The following is a 13,703-nucleotide window of genomic DNA, read 5'->3' as shown; positions in this document are numbered from 1 at the left end:
AAAGAAAAGTCCAAGCCTAGGAGCAGGCCTTAAGTGTATTTCTTTCCTAGGATTAGAGAGCTGGCATAAAGCAGTGGAATGTGTCTACACCTTACAGGACGCAGCTGCTGAACTGAATGGTGCTTATTCCTTCCATTAGCATACAACTGCAGTGACAGAAAATGCCTCCCTTGGTTTTATATTGATGGGGAAGCAAATTGTGTGTCTCAATTGTACAATGTATTGTGGCTTTCCTGCCTTGCAACCAACCGTTTGCATGGGAAAACAAACAAGTGTAAAATAGTATTTTATTTACCTTTATAAATAAACAAACAAACAAAAAGCCTGGGTCTGAATTTAAAGCAAGGAGGAGATGTTGAAGTCCCAAGATAAATTTTTGCAGAATATTAGATTTCTGAGAAAAAGAAATTAATCACTGTATCATCAAAATCTTTCCAAAGGTCATCCCAGTGAATTTCTTCCATCACCCTCATCTAGGACTCATCAAGCCAAGCCAAACAACATAATTCAAATACTGCACTGATTCCCTCTTCAGGAAGCTTTGGTTTTGAAGATCTATGTGCAATACAGAGCACATGGATAACTCTGAGATATTTACTTGGGTTTTGTGAAGAAGGGGTTTCTTTTTCTGAAAGATAGCACACCACTGTCCAGGTGAAATTCGATAGCAAAAGAGGCAATGTTCTAGAGGGCATGTTGGCGGCTTCTGGGGATCTTAAAGTAACATTAAAAAGAAAGGTGAAAAGGAGGCAAAGTCAAAGCATTGAGAACAACATAGAATCTCCAGTAGGCATTCAAAGAGATGCTTTAATTGACTATGCAGAAGGAGCACAATTAATGAAGAAAGTGTTGGACTGATTGATTTTTGAGCATAAATTCAACAGTGTTGAAAATTACTATAAACTAGTGATGTGATTCACATGACTGGAGCGTTGAAAACTGTCTATAATCTGCTTAGAAAGGGACAAGTGCACAAAGAAAGGGAAAAAACTATCAAAATTGAATGTTCTGTGTGTCAGCATTACTGACATCTCAGGAAAGGTTATTTGAATGTTTATGTGCTGTGTTTTAATGTTTAAAACATAAAATGAATATTTAGTATTTACTGCAAACCTCACATCATATTAAAGAACAAAATGGCAATATCCTCAAGTATCTTTTACAAAGGAAGAGGCAGCTGCTATCACTGAGACTTTGCTTTGAGTAACATCATTTTGCCATTACTGTAAGATTCTGTGAATGTCTGAAAATTATGGGTGAGAATTCAAAAAGTTAACCTTGAGCAGGAGGATTCTAAATGAGACATCCTTTTAACACAAGAAGAGGAGAAGGTCACTCCAACTGGAATCGAAAATTTTCATGTTTGCTGTGCCTAAGTTCTGGAAATCTGAGCCCAGAATGTAATCTGGAAACTAAAAATGGGTACAGCTTATGAATTTGAAACATTTATTTTAGAGAAGTCTGGAAGTCTGTGTTATGCAAAAAGATCACACACCGATTTTCTTGGAGTTGAAATATATAAGCTTTCCTATGAGGAATAAAAAAACCAATTACTTATTTGCTGTCAAGACAAAAAATGAGTGTGTACAGCTTTCTAAATACCAGAAAGGTATAGAACAGTTAAAATTATCAACTGGAAATGTATTAAAATATTCAGAAAAGGTAAAATCTATATTCTATTTCTGTCTTTCATTCATCTCCTCTTACTGGTGGGTACCAGTAAGGAATGTGAAGGAAATGCAGAAAAGTTTTCTAACTAGAGCAATAAAGGTGCAGGAATCAAGAATTCTCAAAACCAGTTTCCCTAAGCAGGCATGATGACTAATATACTTCTACAGGCATCAGCAGTTCTAAGCAAAAACCCCACTATTTTTTTCTGGACATGGGAGAAATGCTTGCTGCTGTGATCATATTGGCTAGTGGCAGGAGGCAGGAGAATTCATGCTGCAACTGCCAGACGTGGAAGAGTCTGTTCCTTCACTGGCAGGATTTATGCAGTGATCTGCAGTGCTGGGAAGTGCACTAGCTCAATTTGGAATTTAACTCTTTGCCCACGAATCACCACACTATGAAATTAATATTTTTCAGTGACTATTAAATCACTTTATTACAGAATCTCTTTTTTTTAATTTTATTTTTTTATCTTATTTTTTTTAATAATCCATTGATTGCTAAGCCTGTTGTTTTACCTTTTGCTTATTTTCATTGTACAAAATGTTAGTTTTGAAATTGCCTTATGCTGCTGACATCTTATGAACAAAATTGGATCACTAAATGCCCCCCTGTGAAGGTGAAACAGTGCCACTGCAAAATGGACCACTATATCCTCGAAAAAACTCACCTGGAATTGGAATGATAGTGCACATAGTGGAGGCTGTCCTCCCTGCCAAACCCTACTGTTGTTCTGAGATCTCACTACGAGCTGTGTTCAGAATTGCAGTACATGAAACAGCTTCAAGAGGACCTTTACTCTGTAATTGTGGAAATAAAACTGCAAGGAAGGTTAATCAACTCATTGCCAAGAAGGATGAATCTCAGGAAGGTGGTTACTACCTTAGCACTTAGATAGAACATCTATATAGGGGCTTGGTAATGAAATATTTTTTGCATTGCAATGCTCCACTAGGGAAAAATTCCCTTGCTAATGAAGCACTCTACTAGGGAAAAATTCCCTTGCTAATGACACAAAGCTGCTTCAATAGGTTGTTAGCTCCATCACTGAACTGTAGAACCACAGCACAGGAGAACTGGCTCCTGTGTTGATGCCGCAGAACAGAAATTATTGTACTGAGGAGTTAATTCCCACCTGGAAAACAAGCATTTGTTAGAATAAAGGAACAAATTTTCTTGCCTGTAGGAAAATGATGCACTTACTCACTGATGTAACTCAACCTTTGCAATGTAACTTTACTTATACTCTCAAAGTTGAAAAATAATCTTATGAAAGGACAGGAGATCTCTGTATGTGTGTGTGTGTGTGTGTTCCATGAACTGAACTAATGTGATCATTTTGCCAAGACTCATAGTGACCTGAACTAAAGGTAGGAAACTCATGTGTAAGTCTGTGGTTCAAGCTTATGGGTAACAGAAGACCTGATGAATGTTTTAATTGGGAAAAAAATCAGTAAGACAGACTGAATGTGAAATCATAAGTAAAAAAGGCAACATTAAAATTCATGCGGCACCCTGAATGTGTGCAAAATTCTGTTATTTACATGTAAATGAGGCAGACAGAGGGAAAGCAATGAGCAGGAGAGAGATAACCCTTACTAGTCTTTCCTGTCAAGCACAAGCATCTTTCAATGTGCAACTGCACTGAAATCTTTAAGTCGGGGATTAGGGATTCTGCCTTTGCTGTAATGTTTAAATTCTGGATATCCGTAAGATTATCTTTCATTAGAATTTTGCCCAGCATGTCCCTCAAGATTGAGATGTCACTCAGATTGTGTGGGATTGATCCCCAGTGTGTCATTTGCCTACCTTACTGGGAATTAAGTGGGAAATAAATTTAAGGAATGAGTATGAACTAGCTTTGTTGCAAAAATAAAAAGAGATTTAAGGCTCCTGAGTTTCATTAGCTCCCAAGTTTCATCAGTTGATGATGGAGACTCTCTTGCCCTTTGTGCCTTGACAATTTCCTCTGAGATTTCAAGACTGAGCATGAATTCTAAGCCAAAGCTCTACAGAAGATCTACTGCAACCACACATCTGTATGAGTATGACTTTACAAAATATCTTGGGAGGCTGAATAATCTCACTGCAGGACAAAGGCAGAAAAAAAAAAAAGAAAGTCAATGGATTTTGAGTGAGGAATATTTACATAATATTTGATCTTTGTTATTTTAAAACAGCTACAAAATATGAGTCATAGAAACCTAGGACTGGATTGCCAGTTATTCTAACATCTTCCAGATTCTAGAACACATATTACACAGTCCTGTAAATAAAATGATTAGTTTAACATCAGAATTTTATTGCATTCATTTTTACTATTCAAATAATGCTGAATGTGTTAGGATTAAATTATATAAATTCTGCAAAATTTATGAAAAAAATTAAATATGTCCTGATGCTGGTCACTTTTTCTTTAAGGGCTATCAAATAACCACAATATCTTTCTGAGTCTGATTATATTTGGGCTGTTATTTTAAAGCAAAAGCAAAGATTAAGGGAAGATCATTGACTTGGTAAGGACCACAGAAGAGTTTGGAAACTGTAACTGAGAAGGGGAATCTTGGAATACTGGTTTCCAGCCTCCTTCTCTTACTGAAGTGAATATCTGAGTAAATATATAAGTGTAATAAAATGAGATTTAGATGTCCCTTTGCCAAGATAAAGAGACTGAACTGAAAATGAACTGGTACTTTAAAAAATTGCCCTATCAAAAAAGAATGCATTTACAGCTGAGGAAGCCTTCATTTCAGTGAAGTTTGTGCTACTCTGTACTGTAGACACTCTTGAGATAGATACAACAATATTTGTGTAAAAACACAACATAAGTACTTTTTTTAATTTAATGGATAGTTTGTCCAAAAAACATTTGATTGTGAAAAATATCAGCACAACATCCTGTCAGAAATGGAAAACTATTCCAATTAGAAGTAGAAATGAACCCACAGAAACACTTACTTTGAAAAAAAAATGTTATTGGCAGATAACAAGAGGATATTTGTAGTATTTCTGAAGGTAAAACGTATCCCAGAGTATAAAAAAAATAAGCGTGTGCATTTAGCTTCTGTTTATCCTTTGAAAAGGCTTTTCAGAAATGTGACCTTTTAAGGGAGTTTTGTTTTGCAGAGATTGTAGCGAGATCGCGGGTCTCCAGGACAGTTTGGATGGATGAGAGATCTCTGAAGTCAGGTCTTAGAAAATGTGGTTTATTAAAAGGGGGGAAAGGCCCTGCTTGGAGTTGCCATGTGCAACTCGTGGCAGGCCCAGGGGGGGAGGGAGAAGGAGAGAGAGGGAGGGTTCCAGGTGAGGGTCCCAGGGGAAGGTCCAAGAGAGCGTCCGGTCCCTCAGGCACACCTTATCAGGGGGCTTCAAGGTGGGCTGGAACAGGACTTGGGCCAATGGGGTCACAGATACCTGATACTTCAGGGGAGGGTCACAGGTGTGGGATGAACCATACATTGGGGGTGAGACAGAGCATTCCATTTGACCTTTGGACCTATCTGCAGGTAAAGGGCATTGTTTAATCAGAAAGGGGGATTGCTTTCAGCCTGGCTATACTATTGTTTTCTAGTTGTTCAGTAGTCAAGGTTTGTTATTTCAAATCTAGTTCTCATCTCAGTGTCTGTATTTTCCAAATCTTTTGCCAGGCAATCATATTTATAAGGTTTTCCTATTTCATCTTCCCCAACAGAGATCACTCTAGAAACAACCAGAACAGAGCAGCAGCCCAGAACAAAGCTGCTTCTCTCTCATGGCAGTGTGGAAGGATTGCTCCCCTGCCTTTATTTGAGGCCCCTTAGGAAGCTTACAGGATGCTGGTTGCTAGGCAACACCCAAAGCTGTGGTGTATATAGCATTAGGTATTAATTATTGTCACGGGCCTTTTCCATGGAAGATCCTGAAAATATGCAATTAGACACATCATAGGATAAATGATTTTTCATTCTGATGGACAAGCATTATTAATCTCTAGAAAATTCAGAATTTGATACATTTTTCAAAGGTGACTGACTGTGCCAAGCCTAATATTTGCTTTTTGTTGTGATGCTGTTTTGTAATTGCAGCAAAGGGATTGGAACAGCAATATGGTTACAGTAAGCTGTTTAAAGGTTCTAAACTAGAATATAATATTACTTCATTTGTTTCTCTGATTAAAGTGCTTAGCTCTTAACTGATCTTTACCAGCACTTTATTTTGAGCAGTTCAGGTCAGTATTTGAGCCAAAAAAAGAAAGCCTTAGAACATGAAAGCAGTAAAATAAAATATTTAATAGCAGCTGCATGTGGCAACAGAGATGTAGAAACAAATAACCCAAGAAATTAAATCTCGTGAAAGAGGCAAGTTTTAGTCTGGTAGTGTCTACTATGAGATAAGTTTCTGCATATCATTGATGACACTGGCTTATATTTATGGGAAAGGAGAGCCACTCTTTCTTCTCTATCATTACCTATCTAGCTAGTCATTGCAAGCTAGTCATTACATAATGGGATGCATTTGTGGTACATTCCACTTTTAAGGGGATGAATACTGAGAATGGTTATACCCCATGAAATTAAACAGGGTAGCCTAGAAGTTACTCCAGTTACTGCAAAGGAAAATGGAAGCCACACTAAGGAAAGTCATTTCCAAAGGTGAAAACATGAGCAGCAGCATATTGGAAATTCCTGTGAAGTGGCAAATTGTAACCAATGTCCAAGAAAATAAATTACTGTCTCAGGACATGAACTGAGTAATGAGAAAATTAGAGAAAGAAATGATTGAACTTTTATCAATTAGTGCAAGTAAAAAGAGTGCTAGTTATTTTCCAGTTGGAGAAAGAAAATGTGACTGTGGATTGAGAGGCTCAAAGAGACACTAATAAGAGGTTGTGTGACTGAAAATCTTGTACAGACAAGGATGCCCTCTCCCACATCTTGGATACACTGATATTTGTTCAGAAGGAGCATGAAATGTAGCAAAGGGGAACAGAAACAATTTGGATTATGTGACCTGTAAATGCAGCACATGTTGGAGGATAAAAACTCTATTTCCTGAGCTGTGTCCTTTTAGATGAATATGTGGCAGAAAACTGCCATGAATATTGACATTGGAAAATTTGCCATGGGATACTTCAGAAACTGGAACACTAGTCAGACTGGTAATGTGCTGCTTCAAATACCCAAAGAGCATGCTAGCCAGCAAACTTATGAGGTAGGCCACAAAAATGATTAAACTGGAAAATGACTGAACCTGTCTTCTTCCGGTGAAGAAGTCCAGACATTCAATTTCAATCGAATGAGGGCAGAAGGCATGAAAATTTCACAGCTATCTCCATAACTGTTCTCAGCTCCAAAACATTACTGCTCACTTGTTTAGGCCACTAACTGTTTTTCTTTTCACTGCTTCCAACTGGAAAGGTATGAGGAGCAGTAATTTCATTCACAATGTTGATAGATACACAACTGAGACAAAATTGCTATCCTTTGGCCATTCACAGTGATAAATATTCTTCTTTGAAAGGCAGACTAACATTTTCTGAACCCTGTTTTTCAAGCATTGCATCTTACGAATAGTATATGTACTTTTTAATGAAGTGCTATGCTAGGGAAATCAGTTATTTTTAAAACAAAAATATTGTTCCACAAAAGCATACTGAAGGCAGAGAAATGAAGAAATTAAATTAGTGTTCCTAAAAAAGAAAGCTAACATACTGTAATTCTATAATTAATGTGAATGTATATGTTGCTAACATCCTATTGTTCAAACTGATTTAGGAATATATTTTTCAGCAGTTATTTTCCTTTCATAGTACTTCCAGAGCAGGTGGATTTGCTGTCACTTCTGAGTTGTGAGGAGCCAAGATGTACTGCATGATAGCAACCACAAATTCCAGGTGGGCTCAGGATATGCCTCTGTGCTAGAGCCCAACCAATGCAATTTGTTTATATGACAGAATTCACACAGCAACCTACAAATAAGTGTGACTCATGTCCTGTCTTATTTGTAATACTGATTTTTCACTACAAGTTGCAGTCTTAGGAATCTTCATGAGAACCTCCTCCTCCTTCCTGGTGTGTGTTAGATCAACGTGTTTGTCTTTTCTCTCAATCTTCTGATTTGAAGCATTAGATAAATGAACATGGTATTTATGTACATTGATTTTCTCTATTTTTCTTACATTTTGTGTATTACTTTGAATTACTTTGCACCATTTCTCATCATTTGATACAGTGAAATGGGCCTGAGGTTATTTCGGGCTGTATATCTTGTTTACTTCCTTCATTTTTTTGTTAGAAATAGCTTGCATTTATTTCATGATTCTTTGATCAGTACTTTTCAGTAGTCAGCTATTGTATTTAATTACATACTCTAACTAAAATCATCATCTCATTTCTACTTCAGTGTATGTCTGTGATAGTGTTATGCTTAATTCAGTTGTCTTCAGCAATGTTTTCTCTCAGACCCAGATCTGTAAAGAAACCTGTTGCCTCATGGCCCAGCAAGCTAGAAGCTGGCTTTGAAGGTGCCCAAATCCAGCAGCAAAATCACCTAGGATAGGAATTTACAGTTATGAACTTGGTTACTTTGTGAAAGAGACAGCAGGAGCAGGGCTTTTTAAGATTTGAGGCCTCAGTCCCATATTGTTGATACGGAGTTCCGAGAACCTGAACACATACTGTTCTAAGTGTAGAGAGATATCACCTTCTTTTGTATCCTTGAAGTTTGTCAGAGTTAATGTAATATAATTTTGTATTTAGTGGAGACCAGACTCTTGGGTGTTGTACAAAATAAACAACCAAGAGAATGAACTGCCAATGCATGCCAGCTGCATGCCTGCTGACCCTGACCTGCAATTTGCTTAAGCTCAGAACAGTATTTTTCAGTGAGCTATTAGAAAACAAAACAAAAGCAACCCAACAAAAAAACTATCAAACATTTCTATTCAGTGTTCCATGGTTCTGGGAGATAAGAGCTTAAACCACTTGTCCCCTCAGATTCACTTTTTCTTACAGCTTTACTGAAGGTTTAATTGTTATTTAACAAAAAGAAACATTTGTGTACAGTTTAGCAGCAATATTACAACAGGAAACATATAATTTGTTCAAAGAGCTGAGAGGAACACAAATGCAAACAATAACCTGCCCTGAAAAATCCAGAAATAAATATTTTTGTTCTCATCAGAAATGTTGCTTTGAGACGAGGCCTTGTAAAGTCCTTAAGTGTGTTTGTAATGGATGTACCTCAGTGAAACAGCCAGGAGCATTGGTGGCAGGGGTAGAGATGGGCTCAAGTTCAAAATCACCTTCCATGAGATTTCAAATTTATTTCAGGTTTATATTAAATGAAGTGATAGAATCATGACATTCAGTAGCTGTACCTCAATTTCTGTCCCTGCAAACTCATTAGCCTTCCCACCCCCCCACCCTCCCCAATTCATGTGACTGAAAAATAGAGCACAGTGACCATTAAGGAATTAACTCGCATTCATATTCACCCACCATCATTACAAAACTTTACATTTTTTAGTTGTCTTCCATTGACATGGAAGCATCTTCTACTTGCTTTAATTTCCTTTGCAAAAGCTTAACTCAAGATAATCTAGAATTCCAATACTTTTATTGAAAACATGATTTAAAAGCAGAGGAAGTCACACATAATTAAATATACTGTCTGAACAACATCCATGTTTTCATACTCAGTCATAGCTAAGCTACATCAGTGCATTTTATATTATTTGTACTGGAAGAACAGTAAATAATTTCTGGGGAAAATTTTGTTTTCATTTGCTAGCTGTCCCATTCGGTGACAAATTCTTCTTGAATTCCTTCCTTGTTTGGAAACAGAGGCCTCCTTCATTTTATACTCTCATAATCCAAGATCCAAGAGAACAAAAAAATCATTATAGTGCCTACTAAAGGCTAAAAAGACAGATTGGTGTAGACAATTGTGAAGTGTTTGCAGTACATAGCATTAGAAAAGCTCATTTATCTGATTTACAGCTGCCTACTTAAAAGGTAGATTGGAACATGAGATCTGCCCTGTGCTATGCATGTGTTAGGGTAAATAACAACTAGGACCTCAAATAAAAGAGAAACAGCAGTAATGGATTTCCTGAAGACTTTCTTAGCCTTATTTTTTCCCCTTCCTTTGCTTGTTAAGCCCCTGGTTCAGTTTTTAGGATCCTATACTTGTGTTTCTGTAAAACTAGCAAGCTCTGACTTTTTAACTTCTGTATCTCCTAGCTTTTTGTTGCTGAATGCTGTACTGAAATTTTCTTCTTTTCCACCTATTTTCCTAATTAGTGTTTACTTATGCTCTGTTTTCCCAACATAATGGCACATTAATAAGCAGGAACACAGTACAGTTTATCAGACTGTTCTAAATATCCTGGCCATTTTAGAAACTTGTTGGTCTCATTGGCTGTATAAAAATATAACGACCTACATGAAGCAGGAATGAAAGAAATGCAGTTGAAAATAATGCGCTCACTGACGTAAGAAAGCCATGACTGACAGGAAATGAACCTACACTAGTAGTGCCCAGATCACTATAGAAACAGAATAATCTTGTGGCAAAATTCAAAATGCTAATCAACTGAAGAGAGGCAGAAACTCTGTGAGTGCCACAGAGAAGGAAAACAGCTACCAGTGCCTGTGCTACTAAGGTAGTAAGGAATCCCATCACTTAAAATGCCATAGCAATATTTGTGATTCCAATCACTACACATGGGTGGAAGTGAAGAATATAAAGCTTTCCATGTTGGAATTACAGTCACTGACCCTTCTATATTTGTTTCAGCTCTACTGTCACAAAGCAAGTATTGTAAACCTCATGTGATTCTCTGGAGATGTTTGTGTGGTTCCTCTGTGTATATCTGTGTTAAACCCTAAATCCATTTTGAATGTGGTACTACTCAGCCTCATGGGCTTCCCTGTCATATGACATAATGGGAAAAGTCTTGCATCCTCTATGGAAAGGAAAAGATCTGCCCTCTGAACTTCTGTGGTGATCCATTCAAATGTGTTATCGAGTGAAAGAAATCACATTCAAATGTGTTATCATTGATTGAAAGAAATGCTCACTTGTCAAGACAGATTTTTCAAATCTGAAAAGGGCAATGGATGTTTTTCCCAAGAGTTTTGATCATTTCTTCTGGCTGGTCATAAAATCACCAGGAATACACAGTAGATATTTAAGAGGTTGCTTCAGAGGAAGCTCAGTCAGAACAATGTAGAAGAAAGTGAATGGACTGAATAGAGGTAAAGCCACATTTTAGAAAAAGAAGAGGGATGTAAGCTTAGGAAGTCCTTACTCTGAGGAAAAACTGAAGAACAGAAATACCTGCTAGTATTTGGTTGATTTAAATGATAAGTAAAGGTTAATTGTAAAACAGGGTTTCAATCAGAATGCACTCCTAGAAAGGGAGAGGAACTGGAAAGTCAGAGATAGCCACCAATAGCTTTGGGACATGTATACTAAAACGTCTTTATAAGAAGGTTTAGCAGACACAAAGGAATTTTTTCAGAGAAGTTAAAGACAGACACTGTGTTGGACCACACCTGCTCTGAGTTAACCTGGATATTTTCCACTTAAATTTCTAGTGTAATCACCTTGACTTTTTCAGTAATGGAACACTATTAAGTTAAGAATTAATGCTAGAAAATCATCATTAATTTCCATTGAAATAAAATGTTTCAATATGCTGATGGGCGCATCTTCACCATCTCTTAATAATAACAACTTTTGGTGATGGGTAAAATTACATATTCAAATAAAAAGAAGAGCAAAGACTAACTTTGTTAGGTGCACTGGAGACAGTGAGGGGACCATTATCAGCTGCTACACAAACAGCCTGTCAGTACACAGACTGGTATATGAAGTAGAATGTTGCTCGTGCTTTCATCTTACTCTTCCATCCTCTCCTATGCTCATCTGGGTTCCAAATTTAATGAGAGTTAGATCTTTCCAAAAGGAGAGAAAGCTGATGTGCCTCTATCACTCACGTGTGGCTGAGCTTTCCAGGAGTTCACAGAGGTTTGAGCAAACAACTGGAGACACAACTGCTCTTCCTTTGCTGTGCAATACAGGCATATCTCAGCCAAGTTCTGGCCAAGTGTGAAGAGAACACAGGTAGCAAAAAAAGTCCCCTTTATATAATCTAATTTGATATAACAGTATTACTTCCAGAGCACTGCATAGAATTTTATCATTTTGGAGATAAAGTGTGATTATCTCACGATGGTCTGAGTTGTCTTCAAAAAAGTGATGGGATAATCTTTTATATAGGTAGTCTGTACAATTAGCTGCCTTTTATTCCTTGTGTAGAAAAGCCATAACTGTGAATTTATTTGCCTGATGACATTACCAAGGAAGTGTGTAATGTCTACTCAACTGCTTTGTCACTTTATTGATCAATTTATTTTTTAAATGAATTGTTGGGAGGGCTTGTTGAAAGGCAGGTAGCACAAAGGCCTCCCAGCACTGAGGTCATTTATGCACAGTGCTGAGGGAAAATATTTCAATATTTTGGAAAATAATAATGGAAAACAATAATGGCTGGGGGTATTATGACTTGACTTCCAATTAGACAGCATGAAGCTCATCACTTGAACTGAATCAGAAAAGATGCTGCCTGCCCACATCATCCTGTGATACTATTAAATCTAATAAGAATAATTGCAAGTCTAGGAATGCTTCCAAGTAATTTTGCTTAATGATCTTAAACTCTGTGGAAGGGATGTCCACCTATTGCTTAAGTATTTAATATTTTAAAGGACATGTGCATAATGGGGCAGCTTATCTGCCCATCAGTACAACTCAGCAGGAATGTAACTCTCTAATTGTTCTGTGCTGCTTTGCCTTTTGGCTTATGAATCCAAGCAAGGGCTGTTACAGCCTGCTAGGACACTGGGCCTGTTCAGAAAGGGAATCAAAATCACATTCTGTAATTCATCTGCCCTTGCAGATTACCTTCACTGGCAAAACAAAATGGTACACAAAAAGTAAAGCACCTCAACTGCATGTAGCTAGACTTGTCCCAGTCCTGTGGCTTCACTGACAGCTAAGGTGAACAGATGTCCAACCTCACTGCACTGAGAGCGGCATGCAGCAGCACTGATTTTGACCTAGCTGTTCTGTAATCATGCTAGCAAGCCTAATATTATCAAATTTTGTACGTGCACTTATCTGTATTTATACATCTACATGCAAACGCGCACGTTCTGCAGGTATACCTCAAAAATCTGAAAACTGAAAAAGCTTGCTCTTGATGACAGGGCTGGAAAGACAGGTTTTACTGATTTTTCTGTATCACACATCATACAGACAAGTGATTCAGGTATGCCTGGATCACACCTCATACAGACAAGTGATCCAGGCATATATCTTTGTGTATTTTGTATGTTGATATAAACACACTGTATATTAAAGATCATAAACTGCTATAGGCTTGGATATGAATCCCTCTAAATTCACTCCTCTAGATGTTCAGGTGGTGATGTGGATTCTCTGTGAATGACTGTATTACGGGGCTATTCCAGCATGAAGGGATATATTTTGTGTTGTTTCCTCTGATGTTTCTGAAAAACTTCAATTTCAGACAGATAAGGTGTGGGGGAAGGCTGAGAATTCTGCAAGACTGGAAAATAATTTCTGGTTGTGTTCTTCTATACTCTTGATTCAGATGCATGCAAATTAGGAATCAATGTAGTTACACAAATTAAAACAACAGAGAGTCAACCCATAAAATCAAAATGGAAATGCAATGAGCCAGGTAAAATTTAGTCACACAACATAAAAGCTATGCAATGTAGTCTCAGATTGACTTGTCTGAGCAGGGAAAATAATTTCCGGGATCCCTTTGAATCAGCATTGTCAGAGTTGTTCCTGAAGTTGTTACTCGGCTTTCTCAGTCCTGCCAGCTTAACAGCAGGAAGGCCCATAATGCAAGCTGAGTTGTCTGAGTTCTGTTGGGATTTCCAAACCGTGGACTCTTTCTCACTCCTGAAGTTCTGGTAAGTATGGTAATGCAGATAATCCACAGCCAGTGGAAC

This window comes from Anomalospiza imberbis, chromosome 5 (genome assembly GCF_031753505.1).
Source record: "Anomalospiza imberbis isolate Cuckoo-Finch-1a 21T00152 chromosome 5, ASM3175350v1, whole genome shotgun sequence".
In the NCBI taxonomy this organism is placed as follows: domain Eukaryota; kingdom Metazoa; phylum Chordata; class Aves; order Passeriformes; family Viduidae; genus Anomalospiza; species Anomalospiza imberbis.
The sequence above is the reverse complement of the archived record's forward strand: the minus strand, read 5'-3'. Positions refer to the sequence as shown.